The sequence below is a fragment of the Elephantulus edwardii genome, unplaced genomic scaffold, assembly GCF_000299155.1.
Source record: "Elephantulus edwardii isolate Elephantulus edwardi_28Jun2011 unplaced genomic scaffold, EleEdw1.0 scaffold00207, whole genome shotgun sequence".
Taxonomy (NCBI): Eukaryota; Metazoa; Chordata; class Mammalia; order Macroscelidea; family Macroscelididae; genus Elephantulus; species Elephantulus edwardii.
In genome coordinates, this window is record NW_006399957.1 from 3,677,628 (window position 1) to 3,696,243 (window position 18,616).

Genomic DNA, 18,616 nt, shown 5'->3' on the forward strand with positions numbered 1-18,616 from the left:
AAAGCAATAAGCTTTTTGCTTTTATCATCTGTTTGAAAGCCTTGGTGCTTTGTACTTGGGTCTAGGGATGGTTTTGCCATGTGTCAGCCAGTCCAGTCTATATGATCCTCCCGGCCTGGAGACAATGGTAAGCTGAGCTTCTGGATGTGACTGATGATGTGATGTGATGTGATGTGATGTGATTTAATGCTGTGATATAACCATCTTCCATATGGGATATAATGTTACAAAATGACCATCTAAACTTGTCATCTGAAATAATGAGCCAAATTGTTGAAAAGGGAGTTTCTTTGGAGATGAGGTGGTTTGTCTCTAACACACAAGTGGATGTATGCTGGCCAAGACCTTTCTCTCTCTTCTTGACCCTGCATTATTCTCCTTGCCTGGCCTGTGGACCTTGTGCACAGGTGTATAGAAGCCTCTCACTGCTGCCTGGCCCCTACGATCCTGGGAGCCCGCAGAAGTCTCTAGCATTGTCTGACCTGTAGACTGGGGGCTAGCCACTCCTGTTAAGTGCAATTGTGTGAGTCACCTTGCTGAAGTACCTCTACATGGGGGGCAGGAGGAGGGGTGTGTGCAGGTAGTGTCATTGGTTTTGTTCAAGAATCCAGACAAACCCAAGTAACTTCTAACCAAGCCATGACCTTTTAAAATTCTTAAAACGTCTGAAGTTTCATTTTGTCATGTTTTGCCACAATTGTTCAGATGCAGGTCCAATGAAGAAAGGATTGGTAATAAGTTAACAACAACCAGGTACAAGGATGGCGGTTGGCACATGAAAGGGCACACCCCAGACTCTCTGTCAGGGCTGCACAAAGATGGAGACAAGGGCAGCCCTGTGTGGTTTTCTGACGAGAGAACACTTCACGGCTCCCTCGATCCCCCGAAGTACAGGCAGGTTGGCAAACGGGCGTTCGGTGCAGGTGACAGTGACCAGTTCAAGCATTCATGGTTCGCAATGCTTACCACTGAGCTGACTCATCCTCATAAAATGAGTAAATGATGTAAAAAGACTCATACAAACCACCTGTAACTTGAAGGTGATGTGGAGAACACAAGACCCGTGACAGGACAAAATACGAGTGACACTCCTTCACTTGGTCACATCAAAAAGGAAGGGGGCTAGCCTCCCCGTCATTCATGCTGGCTCTCACCCTAAATCTATATTGTGGTGGTGGTGGTGGTGGTGTGAGCGGCCCTGGAGCCCTTCCCAAGCCACAGTGACCCCATAACAGTCTGTTTCTGTGCCTTCTTCACACTTACTGCTGGCTTGTGCCCAGTCTTGAAGCTACATGCATGTTGGTCATTCCATCGCACTGAGGGTCTTCCCTCTCCATGGACTAGTCTCTCCCAGTAAAATGCCCAAGGTACGTGGATAAGCTCACCTTCTTTCTTCTCAGGGGTATCACAGATGTACATCCTTCAAACCAGATTTGTTGCAGCTTCTGGAAGTCTATGGTACATTCTATACTCTGCCAACATCATATGAGTTAACAATAGGATGGAGTCATTGTAATTAGCCACATGCCTCAAACCTAAGCATCTAGGAATGTCAACTCCCACAAGTGGAAAGCAAAGCTAAGAACCATTAACAAATTGCAAAACCAGTCGTTTAAGAGAATATATTCCATCCACCTACAGTAATTTTATTTCTATTTTCTGTGTTCTATGCGTATAAAATATCCATCTATGTGCCTAGTTTATAAGATAATAAACATGCATATATAGAAGGTGATGCTAAAAAAAATTACTAATAGGATTGTGCTATCAGAAAAGTTTGAATTAGAGCACAGTGCTAGAGTTAGTCCACCCATGGGGCTACTTTTCAGGTAACCATGGTAACACTAATCCGTGGCCAACTGTCTGGCAGAGCTTAGCAAACCAACATGGAGACAAGGAGAATGTGGACAGGGTAAGGCAGGCCTGGGCCCACTCTGAGTGCCCGTGGGCCGGTCGTGTAACGAACACACATGCACTGGGAAGCTGGGTGCTCTTTGGGGCCACGGCACCTGCTATTTCAGCTCAATAGTGGGCTTTGGGTCCCAGGAAATGCAAGTAATTGCTGCCACAACTTGACGCTGTGAATAACAGTATCACAAGCAAAACAAGTGACTAATAAATCATCTGAGGTCACAGAATTTTTAACATGTAACAAAGCCAGATTTACAAAGCAAGTTGTCATACTTGCAGAGCTGTCAAGAGAAAGAAATTATGTGCTCTTTCCGATGAGAAAGTAGAAGCTCGGAAATGGAAAAGAACTACACGTGGAAATGTAATCGTGTTCAGATCTGGAAGTGCGTGTGTTTGGCTGGCGTCCCATGTGGGGAAAGCATTGGACAGGGACTCCAAGAAGCAATTCCCAACTCACACGTGCACACACGCGCGTGCACACGCCACAGCATACAGTGTTCGTCCAGCCACATGGATAACTTAGCCAGGTGCATGCTCACCTTTCAGCGTCTGCAGAACCAGGAAGGAAGGGGAAAGAAGTCCCCAGCTGTTATTACCTGAGAATTACATCATAACTTTGTGTCTCTTGAAAATTTGGTCAGGCAGGTGTCTCATGCCAAGGACTGAAAGTGACTCCACTGGCTTTGCATTTTATAAATCATTAACATGAGCAAAGTAAGAACCCAAACAGAAATACCCATTTCACAAGTGAGAAGACAGTTAACCTTTAAACAGCTGGGCACGCCCTGACAGCTTGGGAAAATTAATAGCGCCTGGTGCCTGGGCCTCCAGCGGCACAGAGCATCTTTGGAAACCATGCTTCGGAGATGATAATAAATCACCTTTTTCTCCTCAGCCCTGATGCCTCCCAGACTAGTCAGACTGCTGGGTTGTGAATGTATACCTCATGCCAAACCAAGGGACTCAGGTGTCCAGTGCCAGAAGCTCGGCTCTTAGCTTTCATCCACTGTCCCTTCTGAGAAGTGTCCCGTGGGATTAGAGTTGGTGGACAGGGGAGGACACTGTAAAGATTGGTTGGGGACTCTGTCCCACCACCAGGTGTGGCTACCCTTGAGAAGCACTTCCATTTCATTTGCAAATCTTCTTTCATTAAGTCAGCAGCATGGTGCAGAAGGTTTGACTGTGAAGGTGCTCTCCCTCTACGACCAAATCAGTTCAGCTCTCCAGCAGAACAGCCAAGGGTGAGGCTGATCTCCTGGTTGGGTCCAATCTTCAGAAAGTCGTGTTGTTATTTGTGACCCTATGTTTCTTGCCCTATCCTGCACTATCCATCTAGTCCTGGCTGTCGCAAGCCCATTGCTGCTGTCATCGTGTCAATTCATCTCATGAAGGGTCTTCTCCTTCACTGACCCTCCATCTTTCCAGGCTGATGTCTGTTTCCAAGGCTTCGTCCTTCCTGACCACGTGCCCACAGCACACGAGACGATAAGAAGCACTCTGGCTGCATTTCTTCCAGGACAGATTTGTCGGTACTTCGGGCAGTTTGGGTTGCAGTTGCCGTTGAGTTGGAAGCAACTCATGCTGTAAATCACACAGGCGGAGTTTGTGAAGAGCAGATGGCAGATTTGAACGGCATACCTTTGGGTCGGCAGCACGGCTCCTTACCACTTCATCCCCAGAGCTTCCTCCGGCAGCCTCTGGCGTTCTCAGTACCTGCCACCAGCATCACAATCCAAGGCATCAATTCTTTTTTTGTTCTTTCTTATTCATTGTCCAACTTTCAGATGCATAGGAAACAAGTGAATATACATCTTAGTCTTTAAACTGACATCCTTACTATGCAACACTTTGAAGAGGTCCTTGGCAGCACATTTGTCTAAAGCAATATGGTTTGTGATGTGTTATTGTTGTTGTTAGATATCATTGAGTCAACTCCAACTCAGAGCGACCCTATGTACACTGAATCAAAACCTTACTCAATCCCATGCCATTCCCACAACCCCCTCTGCGTGGAAGCTCACTGGTGCAGTCATTGCCAATCACCTCTTTGAAGGTCTTCCTCTCTTTGCAGACTTTCTACCTTCCCAGGAATTATGTCTCTTTCCTACGTCTGGCCCCTCCTGAAAACATGTCCAGAGTGGGTGAGACCAGAACACCATCCTAGGCTTGAAGGAGCATCCTGGCTGCATCTTTTCCAAGATGACTGCCTATTCTTGTGTTAGTCCATGGGACACTCAGCACTCTGTCACCTTGACTCATTCAGGCCCAGAGGCCCAGGGCCAGGCCAGGTGACAGTGGCCACTTCTTCAGTGAACAGCACCCAAGCCAAGCCATGGCCATCTCAGTTACTCACATGTGTCTGAAAGCTGAGCAACCACTGAGGACGATAGAAGAAGACTCGATGTCTTTGCGTCGTGGTGGCAGAGAGGAGTGCTGAGTACCCCGCGGACTGCGAAGGAAACAGACCCTTCCATCTTGGAGAACATGAGCACAGAGCGCTCCCTGGAAGCAGGGATGGTGAGACTTCGTCTCCTATACTTTGGGCATGTTATTAGGAGGGACAAGTCCATGAAGAGGGACATCATGCTCAGAGAGGTGGAGGGTCAGAGCAAGAGGGGACGATCCTCTGCAGGATGAGGTGACACGGTGACCGGAACAATGGAGTCAAGTGTGTCAAAGCGGGGAGGTTAGTCCAGGGTAGGGCGGGTTCAGACCCACTGTCCACAGGGAGGCTCTGAGTGAGGCTGGTCCAGGGTAGGACAAGGTTCAGACCCACTGTCCACAGGGAAGCTCTGAGTCACAGACAGCTCAGGGGCACCTAACAACAACTATACAGCAATATGACAATTCAGAGGCATCAATTCTTCATACTTTCTTATTCATTGTCTATCACTGGGATACACAAAAGAAAGGGATAAAGTGTCCACTCCATGCCACCAGCATTATCATTTCTATAGAAGGAGGTGTTTAGGGGCATAAAAAAAGGAAGAATCAGGTCTGTTCGAAGTGTGGTGGAAACCTTCTTGGGTTCTAGGTTTAAATGAAATTCAAGCCAAATGTACAGCAGTCCTGTGCCGACAGCCTCAACATAGCCACTGCGGGGCCCTTTTATCAGCAGATGGGAAGATCCGGACCATGAGAGGGAAGAAACATAAAATTGGATGAGACCAACTCTGAGCTTGATTCCTCTCAGGCCACTACTAATTATGAAGCTACATGACAGGCAATGGTGCACTACATCTCTAGAGTCATACCACGTGCAGATTAGCCAATACTGTCATTCTAATATCTTGGGAATTTCACATCTCTCCTTGCACAGCTGGGGAAATGAGAGTCCTGTGAATCAGGGCTTGGTGGGCAGTGTTCCACCTGGAGGTGACTCATCCATTGACGGAAGCATTTTGTTCTTTAAACACAACTTCCTCCCAAGAACACTGTGCCTGGCTGACTGCAAGCCGGAACAGTTCATGATGGGCATATTTGCAGATGTTTAAAATCAGAGATGTCTATTCAGAAGTATTGCCACCACTGTCAGGAAATGCTAAAGGCTTGAGGATTCGACAGGGGTCAGAGAAGAATTCAAAAGGAAAAGAAAAACCCAAGGCAGGCTGACAGTGACCCAGCTGGTCCACACACAGGACACTTACTGCGAAGGGTGCGCGTTGAAGGAGCAGATGGCCCCGCCCTTCCCGGCAGAGGCCGGTCGCTCATACCTGCGCCCATGTGTCTGCGGCACGTTAATATCCAGGCCAGAAACCCGCGGCCCTGCACCGTCTTTACTATTTCTTATAGACAATTACTGAAGGGAGGCCGTTACCTTTTTATGGACTTGATACTCCGTCTGCCTCTCATCTCCTAGTCCTGATGCCACTTTCCCGTCTTCTCCAGGAGCTGTGGCTGTGCTATGATGCTGTTCTGTTCAGAAAGACAGAGAAAACGCACCCATCTGATGAGGCAGTGGGGGGGGGGGCTTACGAGGGTTGGGGGGCCTGCAGCCCTCTCCTCCCACCCCAACCCCTCTCCTCTTTTCCCCCCTCCTGACTCATAGAGGCGTCGTGAGGTGGGAGGTGGGGAACTGCTCACACTCCCCCTGAAAAGTGGGCTATCACACCAGGAGTTTTGCATCAGATAAGTAATAAAGATCAATATCCTATGTATGCAGGCTGACCCTTTCAAAGAGCATTGCATCCATGCAACTCATCCGTATGTCTGCAAGATCACATCACACACCCTCCTTCCTTGGCTACTTATCAAAGCCCTGGTCAACGGCTGCCTTCAATCTGAGTCCCAGATAAACATCCATTTCCCCCACATCCCAAGATTACCCCAGTTAAAGAATTAGCAAACTCACCTAACAGAGTTCTAGTCAAACTTCCACACACCTGACATGCCTCTCCCATCCTTTCCCGTTTCTCTCCCCTTAAAGAGACAGTCAGCAGAAATAACTCCCCTTCTTTAGTCCGAGAGATTAAACAGGGCCTTAGCTAATTGCCTCTCAGAATGTCAGCGTATCGCTCCGTGAGGTGAGCCAGTCAGCCATCTTCATTCCAGAAGACTGTCTAGCCAAGAACATTGCATTTAACAAGGTGGGGGTTTTTTCAAGGTTTCGTGCTCCCAAACCATTTGTAGTAGAAATTGTCACTATCTCCTGGCCCAAAAGTATGAAATCTGATTATTTGTTTGTGTTTTAATGATGCATAAAATCTGCTCTGGTTGTTCTCTGATCCTGAATTCACGGTGGCTCACATGAAAAGGGACAAAACGCCGGCCAGTCCTGCACTTCCAGGCCTGTGCTGTCCTGTCGGCTGGCCTAGCAGGTCATGGGGACCCACAGGGTTTGTATTGGAGGTTTTTCTGAACATCACCAGGCCTTTCTGCCTTGTGTTTCTTGGTCTGGAAGCCTCATTGAAGTCTGTTTGGCTTTACTACACCACACAGGGCTCTGAGGACAGATTGAGTGGGGGGCTTCACATGAGGTGCCTTGGCCAGGAATCAAACCCACTCTTCCCACTTGGAAGATGCCCCTTGTGACTCACAATGACCCCAGAACCCATGGCCGCTGCGAGGGCCAAGGAGCCAGCTGAGTCTCTGTGGAACGTCGGAGTTTGCCACGAGCGTCGGGTGTTAAAGCCTGTGTCAGTGGTACAGAGATGAACAGACGAAGCGATGCTGTGCGTGCCCCACAGAGAGTATCGGAAGACGCTGCCAGGTGCCGTTCATTCCTGGTGCCGGCTGGGAGCTCAGCACCTCTCCTCTCTCTGCTGAACCGGGTCAAAACCACCCTCTGTAGGGTTGCTGAAGCTGGAGACTGTGTAAGAAGAGATTCCCTGTCTGTCTCCTGAGGAACCACTGGTGGATTCGAACCTGCAGAAAGGCAGTGATAAGCTGGGAGTTTATCCACCGGCCTCCTCCTGAGCTGGTGTAGCTCCAAGGTCAACAGATGTGTTTCCATCCCTAGTGCACAGCTGTTCCGGGTTTGTTCTCCTGTGAGTCACACTCCCCAGAAGCTCCTCACCTCTCTCAGACCAGTATGATGAGAGGGGCCTTGGCTGCCTCTTGTGACCCCAGAAGGGCAGCAAAGACCAAGGTCCTTGCAGTGGAATGTGAACTGCTCGACTGGAGGGTTTTGGAAACTATGTGATCTAGAAAATGGTCTTGAGAGTCAACCCTGTAGTGTACTTGTCTTAGTTCTCCGGCTTTTCTCCGACAGAAGTACCACGAGGGTGGGGTTAGCAAACAGAAGCCAATTTTCCCCCAGTGTTCGAGACTAGGAGTCTTAGTCCAGGACTCCTGCTATCAGGAAGGGCCCTGGTGGGCTCTGGGCAACTCCTCCTGCTTCTGAGCTCCAGACCCGGGCAATCTTTATGCGGTCTGGAGCCTCACTCCCCAATAGTCTCTGGAAAAACTGACTTAAAACACGCCCTACACCATGTCATCTCAAACACAACAACCAAAACCCATTCCCAGAGAGCTTAGAGTGCGGTCAGAGGGGCTTGAAGTTGGAATTTACAACACATCTCTGGGGGAAGACAGTTCAAAACACATTTACTTCATGATTTCTTCATAAATTCTCACCACCACACACATCCCTCGTCATCTTGCTTTATGCTTGCCTTGGTGGTGCAGTGGTTAAGGCAGGTGGCTGACAACTGAAAGGTTGGAAGTTATAACCAACCAGCTGTTCCTGGTGTAAAGAGGCCTGGCCAGCTCCTGTGAGGGTTTGTAGCCTTGGAAACCTGGGGATCGTTTTGCTCTTTGTCCACAGGGTTTGGGGGCTGATCCCAGTCACCCCTGAAGAGTATGGTCCACGTGGCTCATACTCTGTCTATGCGGTTTCTTTCCAGCCCTCTAAGGTCCGGTGATACAAAGTCAGACCAGAGACAGGATGGAACCATTCCTCACAACATGACTCCCTCCCCTTGGACACCAGTGGCCAGCATGAGGGCCCCGGACCATGCCCACTCTTCACCTCTTAGGCTGGACAGTCCACGAGGATGACTCGCAGAACTCAGGTGAGTGCCCACAGCAGCCCCACCACCAACTCTCGCCCCCAGGAAGCCTCCCTGACTTGGCCCAGGATAGCTGCTGCCCCCAGCATGGGCTCAAGGCCAAGCTGAGTGTGGTGGCGGCTGTTGTTAGGTGTGTTGTTAGTCAACTATCACACGTGAACAGCCCTGTGCCCAACAGGTTGGAACCTTCCTGTCCTATACTATCGGCACAACCTCCTCTCTGGTCAAGCTCATTGCTGCTATCGTTGCGTTAATCATGGGGTGGTGCACCCTAATTCTGGACCAGAAACTCCCCTCCCCTCAGTCTGCTGTCATCTTGGCACTTGCATCAGCCTTCTGCGGTCACCAAGGTGGAGGGTGACAAGCACCAAGGTGGAGGGGAGAAGCACCACTGAGAAGTGACACACTGCCCCACTGTCACCTCCGAGGTCATCCCCAGTAATTAAGCTCCGAATCCCATTCCAGAGTCACCAAGGAACGCAGTTACTGAGAAACACGGTGCTATTGTCTGCATGTTGGTTCCATAAAATAAATATATTTTTTTATCTAATCCAAATTGCAGGCGACTGTTATCATTTGTGAGAGGTGTTGAAGTGCTGTTCTCGCTGTTATTTTTAATGTGCTTTCCTAGATAATGAACTTGGTCTCGGAATCACAGAAGCAGAGACGGGGGAGAGCTCCCAGGTCACAGGGCGGCCGCTGCCAGCACTCTCCGCAGTGACAGTCCCACCGAAGGTGTGCAGGCCAGGAGGGGCTTCATTGGGCATTTCTATGCTGATAGCGTCAAGTCAAGGGCACGTGTGTGCTTGAAATGTTGACTTTGCAACCCCCCCTGCAAAGTGAGTGTTCCCAGTGTTCTTCACAGACGTTGCCCGCGTCTTCTTGGGGTAGACGATGGGAACAACACTGCTACGTGGCCCTCAGCCAGCACTTGTGCCCAGGGAATGCATGGAGGTCAGTGTGAAATCATGAAAAGGCGTCCTTCTACCTTTACATTATGCCTTGATTGCGAGTCTGTTTTTAGAGGAGATAGAGCTTTTTGTGCTATTCCATAATTAAAGAAGTGTTTAATACACAAGACAAAATCTTGAATGCACTATAGGTGTAATTAGTAGACAATTCATGTAAGATAACTCCTTCTTTAGAGGGTTTAAGAAAAGGAAACTAGCCAGTGGGAGGAGATAGTGACACCAGCATGGGTCCAGCTGATGTCATTACCCAAATGTCACAGGAGACCCCGACCATGCAAAGTCAGTGCTCAGCAAGCCACGCAGGGCTTGTCTGCAAACCTTCACCATACTGAGCCCACCACCACACAGCACGGAGGAGAATAGCACATGTGCACACACGCCCAGGCACAGAAACACATGCATGCAAATCACATGTGCATGCTCTCCTGCAGACACACGCATGCATGCATGTCAACACAGTGCAGTGCACACATACAGATGTCCATACACGTGAGCAGACAAGCAGGACACACGTGCATATGTATAAAGTGCACACACATCTGCACACAGGTGTTCATGCACCTGCACACAGGACACATACATGCACAAATGCACATAGACGTGTGTGCACAGTAAAAGTGTGTCACCCATGCAAAGCACATGGATACAGATTTGTGTACCTAGGCAATAGGTATACGTGTAATGCATTGCACATGCATGTCTGCACATACACAAGCACGTGTATACACATAGTATGTTCACACATGTAGGTACATGCACCCATTGTTGCTGTTTTTGTTGATCACCTTCAAGTCGAGCATGACTCATAGCGGCCCTGTGAACAAAAGGCTTGAAGCCCCACTACAGCTATGACATTTATCAAAGTTTGTAGGGTTTCTGGAGGCATGTTATTCAGGAAGTGGATGCCACATGTGCACCTACATGCATGCAAATGTGTAGGAGACACACACATGCATATGCATGCACTCATATAGACACACACATTCACACAAACATGCACCTATGCTATATTTGTTGTTGTTATGTGTCAAGCAGGCTAGGCTTTCATTGTCAGAGGACTGGCTGACACTGGTTATCATCTTCCATTGTATGATCTGAGGTGAACAGCTAATCACTTGAAGGAGGAAGGTTCTTGGGAGTGTGGCCTGCATCCATGATATAAATGAATACTCTCTTCTTGTCTCTGCAACCTTGTCAGTGTTTGGCCCCATTTTTTGGAACAGCGACCTCCATCCTGTTGACTGGCCTGTAGCTTCTGAATCGGTCAACCTCAACATTCCCATGAGCTGGTAGAGGCTTCCTGCCGGTTCCTGATCCACAGGTTTAGAGTTCATCTGCCCGCAACCAGCCAGTGGAGGTCACTATGTTGTTTCTTGTCTGAGACCCAACTGTGTGAGCAATTTCCCCAAAGCTGTGTGAGCCACTTTCTTGAACTGATGAGAGATAGATGATTGATAGGTAGATAGATAGACAGACAGACAGAGATAGATGATAGATCTGAGTGCATATCTTGATAGAAAGCTCTAGTGGCATGGCCCACAGAGAGGGGCATTGTGCTCCATGGGAGAAAGATGGACAACCTCCTCCTGTGTGACTCACAGCCTTCAAAACCCGCTTGAAGGTCAGCTCTGAGTTGATTCCAGCTTTGCAGCAATAACTTGGAGTTTGATTGAGAGATCTCTGTTGTTGCTGATTGTCAGAGAATTGAGTGTGACTCATAGCAAACAGAAGACCTGAATCCTGTTCAAGAATTAGTGTCATTTCCGTAAGTTCACAGAGTCTCCAGAGGCATGTTGTTTAGGAAGTGGATACCACTCCTACTTCTGAACCTGTTTTAATCTGGGAGCTCCACCAAACCCTCTCCACCATTATGGTATTTGACACACCAGTGGTACAGGGTTCATCGTCACAGCAACCCCAGATTACCTCTGTACAGCAAATTGACAGACCAGTGTTGTAACACTTAGAAGAATGTTTCTCCAAATATAATAACACTAAGTGTAAGGGCCACAGGCCATCAGAGCCAAGCAACTTTTAAAGATACAGGCCATCCATTGAGAGACACATAGATACTTACATATATTCCACTGGTTTTATCGGTCTGGGGAACCCAGACTGAGACACACATCTACAGTACAGATGCATGCACATAGCTATGGTTACGGGTAAGCTGAGGCGAGCAGGCAGGACTCACTTCCGTGCTGGGCCTGTACAGTTGACACTGTGAAGAGCAACACAGAGCCTGCCCCCCACCTCCCACCCCAGAGCCTGCAGTGTAAGTGACCTCACATAAGCCAAGCTGAGCTGACCACTGGATCAAGTTGTTCAGACACTAAGTCCCCTGGACAAGAGTAAGGGTGCATCACTGAGGTCAGACACTCCAACTTCCAGTGGCCTGTGTCCCTCTGTCCTAACCTCAACATGGTTTAAACCCATCTATAGGGGAATTGGAGAAACGCAAGCCCTCCTGGGTTGTTGAGCCAAAGCAGAGAAGTCTGTGTTCGTGCTCAGTGACTTGCAAGTCTTGCCTCTCAGTACTGTTATCTTAAGCAGTTGTCTGGATTCAGCTGACAGTCTGTAATCTTGAGAATATCACCTGAATCAAGTCTAGGTGGCAAAAGAGGTTTTGTGTTTCTGCACCACTGGTGGGATACTAAAATGGCATAATCGCTGGGAAAGGCAGATTGACGTTTCCTCAAAAAGCTACACGTAGAAATCATGTATGATTCAGCTGTTCTACTGCTAGGAATAACCCCCAAGGAAATCAGACCTGAGACATGAACAGAGAAATGTACGCCTATGTTCATAGCAGCTTTATTCACAATAGCAAGAAAATGTAAACAGCCCAAATGTCCATCAACAAGCGAATGGGTTGAGAAATTGTGGTAGATGCACACAATTGAATACTATGCAGCACCAAGGAACAGCAATGTCATAAAACACGACAGAAGTTGGGAGAGATTGGAAAACATTATGCTAGGTGGGTTAACTCAGTCACGTAAAGACAACTAGTACACAGGGCCACTGTTGTGATAACAGGAGGATAACTGAGCAAGTTATGTGTGTATGGACAAAAGGGGAAGAGAAAGGGGAGCAGTGGGTGCAGAAAAGGCGAAGGAGGTTCGTGGGTGGAAGGGGAGCGAAGGATTGGGAAATGTCTAATTGGGTCTTTAATAGGCATCCAGCAATGGTAATTAATGTAAAATATATTGTTTATGAATGATTATCTAAAACACAAAGCACATGTACAAAACACCATTTATATGACTGATTATAAGCAAAGCATATTTTTATAATTAACCACTGGCATATTTTTGTTTATATGTATTTTTATTTTCTTTTATATGTGTTTATTTACAAAGTTTGGATATATTGTTTTCCATACTGGCTTTTTCGCATTTCCTTCACCCTCTCACTCATCAAATTAACCCTCCTCTCACCCATCCTGACTCCTGGGCTTCAACCTTCTCCCCATTTCCTCCCCTGGATCCTCATACCATTCTTCAATAATGATTTTATACAGTATTTGTCCTTATGGGGCTGAGTTCACTCAGCATAACGTGTTCCAGTCCCGTCCAAGTTAGGTAGCAATTTACAAAATCATTGTTCCTGTGTGCTGTGTAGTATTCTGTTGTGGGAATGTACCATAATTTCTCAATCCATTCATTTGTGGTTGGACATCTGGGCTGTTCCCATGTTCTTGTGATGGTGAATAACTCTGTTATGAATATTGGTGTACAAAAGTCTCTATTTGTGCCTCAGTTCTCATTTTCTTGGGATATATCCCAAGCAGTGGAATAACTGAGTCATATGGAATTTCTATGTTCAGCTTTTTGAGGAAGTGCCAAAATGCCTTCCAGAGTGGTTATACCATTTTACAATCCCACCTACAATGTATAAGAGCTCCTGTCTAGCCAAAATCCAACATCTCTTTCTGATAAAGACACTCAGCAAATTGGAATAGAAGGGAATTTCCTTAACATAGTGAAAAGTATATATGCAAAATCAAGAGCCAACATCATTCTCAGTGGAGAAAGACTAAAAGTATTTTCCTAATAAACAAGGACCATACAAGGATGCCCGCTATCACCACTTCTATTCAGTATTGCATTGAAAGTGCTTGCTAGTGCAATACAACAAGAGAAGGAAACAAAAGGCATCCAGATCAGCAAAGAGATGGTTAAACTATCACTTTATGTGTATGATATTATAGTGTACACAGAAAACCCCAAAGACTCAACAACAACAACAAAAAAACCAAACAAACACTGTAGGCCAATTTAGTAGAGTGGCAGAATCAATACACAAAAATTAGTGGGATTCCTCTAGAGTAACAAAGAGAACTCAGAGAAAGAAGCCAAGAAAGCAGTATCATTTACAATAGCCAATCACATTTGAGATACTTGGGAGTGAATCTAACTAGAGACTCAAAAGACCTATACAAAGAAAACTACAGAACATTTCTGTAAGAAACAACAGAAGACCTAAAGAAATGGGGAAATGTGCCCTGTTCATGGGTAGGAAGACTCAATATTGTGAAAATGACAATCCTACCCAAAGCCATTTACATGTTAAAAGAAATCCCAACACTGATATCAAATTCATTTTTCAAGGAGACTGAAAGAGAAATTGTCTGGTTTATTTGAGGAAGCAAGAAACCCCAAATAATCAAAGCACTTCTAAAATACAAAAAAGAAGTGGGAGGTGTAACAATTCCTGACCTAAAAATCTACCACACAGCTGTAGTAACCAGAACAGCATGGTACCGGTACAATGACAGGCACACAGACTAATGGAACAGAATTGAGAATTCAGAAGTAGACCCAGCTATCTACGGTCAATTGATATTCAACAAGGAAATAAACCTATACAACCTCTTCAACAAAAGAGGCTGGCAAAACTGGACTGCTATCTGCAGAAAGCTGAAACAGGATCCACAACTCACAACATATGCAAAAATCAACTCAAGGTGGATCAGAGACCTGGGAATAAAGCCCAAAACCATAAAGTTCATAAGAGACAAACTGGGATCAAGCTTGGAAAGCCTAGTCTATGATATAAAGAGACTTCCAAATACAACCAGAAACGCACAATCAGAAAGCTCTGGTGGCCTAGTGGCAAGAAACTGAGCTGTGAGCCGAAGTCACATGGTTCGTGGCCACCAGCTGCTCCACGCAAGAAAGATGGGCAATCTCCTCCCACTGGATTAACTGTCTCTGAAAAACTGCCTGGAGGGTCAGCTATGGGTTGGTTCTGACTCAGTACACAACAACAACATCATCTCAGATAAGAGTCTCATAATAAAAGTTTACAGAATACTGGGCCACCACAAGAAAAAGACTGATAACCCAATTACAAAATGAGCAAAAGACATTGAACGAATTTTCACAGAGGAATATATTCGAATGGTCAACAGACACATGAAGAAATGCTCAAAATCACTGGCAATAAGAGGAAAGCAAATCAAAACCACAGTGAGAGACCATCTCAGTCCAGTAACAGTGGAAAGTTTAACAGGACAGCGAGTAATAAATGTTGTGAAGCAATTTTTAAAAAAGACTATGTGTTTCTACCACATGCATGCTCCACGTAAGAGGCTGTGTGTTTCTAAAGTACACTTTATAAAAAAGACTGTGCTTTATTGCAGGGCATGCTGTTGTTCGTTATCCTCAAGCTGGCTCCCACACTCGTAACCCCGAAGGTAACAGAGGGAAGTTTTGCCTTGCTCTGTGTTAGGCCCACAGCCATTCATGTTTGAGTCCATTGCTACAGATACTGAATCCACCTCACTGAGGACGTGTTCAGACACATCTTTCCAATTCACTGACCCTCTGTGTCATTTCCAGTTCCTCCAAACAGGTTCAGAGCAGCAACTTTCCGTTGTGATGTACAGGGTTTTCACTGGGCCATTTTCAGAAGTGAATCACCAAGCTTTCCTTCTGACTAAGCTCTGGAATCTCTGCTGAATCCTGTCCACCACTGGTGACCCTGCTGGCATTTGAAATACCATTGGCATAGCTTCCAGCAACACAGCAACACACAAGCCACTGTAGCGTGACACACTGACAGACAGGTGGTGGGTCGTAGCATGTAATTAGACATAATTCCATTTTCCCTGTGACTTGGGCTTGAGTCAGAAATGCATATCTCCGCTTCCTTCTCCACAGCCAGTCAGACACGCATGCATGTGCACACACAGCACTGCAGAATGCAGTAAGATTTTTATGTTTCAGTGCCTTCAGATATTAAGAAAACAATATTGCTTCCTCCTAGCTTTTTGTGACGTCACTGAGTGGTATTGGTCAGATGCTGGAGTGAGAATAATGGGACCATATAAAAGAAATAGCACAGGTGACCTGCTCCTTTCCCGAGATGTGGATGGATGCTTTTGAATTACAGGAAAGAGAAGGAAAAACTAAAAACCACACACACCGTAACCCACCCTTCAGCTTTCTCAATGGGTGGGTAAAAAAGGGGGAAAAATAGCAACCACCCGGTGCTTTAGCATTTTACATGTGCTCTTCTGGGTATATGGAGCACAGCGTGGCGAGCAGGGACCGGCTTGAGTACAAATCTTTTCTTATTTTGTGTTTCAGAAGGTATGCAATAGAAAACCCATTCCAGCAATAAATGCTAGTCACTTGAGGTCTATAGCTTGTTTTGTAGCTAAGAAAATAAAGCTTCCACTCACCCTTGGCCAACTGAGTTACATTTTATGCCATTATTAATGCATTGCACAGATTTTTTTCATATCAATTTGAAATTATACATCTGGGAAATCCCGGTGAAACAGCAGTCAATGCTTTGTTTCTCTGTGTGGCCCTCAGCAATTACTAGAATGTGCAACTATAATTTAGCACAGGTAGAATTCAATCAGTCACCCAAGCACAAAGGAGTCTCTGTCTTCCCAGGAAACAGAGAAGGGAGAGAAGGGAAAGGGGAGTCTGCAAGGAAGAAGAGGAGGAAGGAGAAAGGAAAAAGAAAGAAGGAAAGCAATGAGGGAATGTTCTTCGCAAAGGGCATAAGGGAGTGCAATTTGTCCTTAACAAATAGATGAAGGCATTTCAGTTCAAGTTGTGATGGGAAATTGAGCTGGCAAGGGACAGTAGCTGGGAACCGGCACTAAAGTGAAGTGGAGCCCTGCTTTACAAAATTCTTATGCTCATTATTAAATAGAACATATTTTGTGTTTAAAATGGAAAGATGAGAGAAAAGAAAGAAGAATCGTTTTATTGGAGCTGAGCTGCAGAGGGATCATTTCCAGGAAAATTAATCCTTATCTGGGGGAAACTGTTGATCAGGATGCCACACACACTATCTACCCAACAAGAGAGGAATTCTAAGAGTTTTTTTAAATAAAACAAAAACAAACAAACAAAAACAAAAACCTCACACTCATTGTTGTGGAATGGGAACTGGCATATAACTGACTCCCACTGAGTTTCCAAGACTATAAACATCATCAGAGGAGATTGTCCATCTTCCCCCCAGGGCTTTTAGCAGGCTGGGCATGGTAGGCTTACTCTTTTTCTCATTTTTTCCTGCTTTTTGTGCCACTCTTTTTGCACGTTGTGTGAGGAGAGCTGTGTATGTGTGATCATTATGGAACAATATTTCATATTCTGTGTGTTCTGTCCAGAAGTCACCTGGCAGAGAGGGCCCGTAACTCACAGTGATCCTCGTCGAAGCGAAACCTTTTCCTCCTCACTACTCAGAAGCTGGTGCCACATTACAAGCTCCCTTTAAGATCAATGACTGCATTTATTTTCACATTATAGCAATATGCTTGTTTGCTTCTAGCCAAATGGCACTGTAAGTTCCCACTTCGACCTCTTGACTCTACACCCAGCAATGATAGGCAAAATATGTTCAATTAATCTTTTTTTTAGATCATTTTAAATGCACAAGTTAGTATAAGCCTCTGTCTGGGGTTTGTTTGTTGTTGTTTTTTTATTTCATTCACAATTAAGTGTAAGCTGATTGTGGTGGTGGTGGTGGTGATTGCCTCTGAGTCAAGCACCACTCATAATGACCCTGTGAACAAAAGTCCTGAAGCCCGTCTACAACAATCAACATTTATCAAAGTTCACAGAGTTTCTGGAGGCTGATGGGTCACCTGGATTTAGTTAACAATCAGCTGTGGGCTGGACATCAGCGCTTGTTTAAGGCAATCAGGACATGGTGGGCGGGCCTTTGTATTTAACCGTCAGTTGGGCCCTGACTAAGTCCTCAGTTTGGAGGCTCCTGTGTGAACCAGTTGGATTCTAGAGGGTAGTTTGTTTCGATTTAAATGAAAGTTGAGTGTAAACTGTTTGGACATTTTTTATTTCACTCACAATTGAGTGTAAACTGATTGGTCACCTGGATTTAGCTAACAATCAGCTATGGTCTAGAAGCCTCTTATTTAAATCAATCAAGAAATGGTAGGCAGACCTTTGTATTTAAAAGTGGGTTGGACCTTGGCTAAGAGTCTTCAGTTTGAAAGTTCCTCTGTGAAACAATTGGATGCTTGAGGGTAGGTGTCAACAGGCCATGAGGCCTGGTGTTGTGTTTGGGGAGAACATTGTTCTAAGTGGTACAGCACATGTTTGTTGTACTGAGATAACTTGGGGTTGCTATGATTCTGAAAGCTGTGCTACTGGTGTGTCAAATGCCATAATGGTTACCCATGGTGGACAGGATTTGGTAGAGCTGCCAGATTAAGACAGACTTGGAAGCAAGTTTGGCATCCACTTCTTAAATAACAGACTTTTGAAAACCCTATGAACACTAGAGAAATGATGATAGTTATATAACAGGGTTCAGATTTTTTGTTCATAGGGTTGCTATGAGTCATACTCAACAGCACTTAACAACAGCAATAGTAGTGTAAGAATTCAGAGCATTTCTTGCTCCAAATCACTGTTAATGAGGGGAGCTCTGGTGGCCTAGTGGCAAGGAGCTGCAACTACAATCCCAGAAGTGCACGGTTCGAATCCACCAGATGCTCTGCCGGGGAAGGAGGGGCAATCTTCTCCTGTACCAGTCAGATCTGATTTGACGGTACACGCACACAAAAAGTAAAAAAATTAAAACTTAAAATCAAATCACTGTTAATGAGAGAAATGCAAATCAAGACCACAATGAAATAAAGTTTCACTCCAGTAGCTGTGGCAAAGTTTAACAGGACAGTAAGTAATACATGTTAGAGAGGATGTGGCAAGATAGGAACTTTTATACATTGTT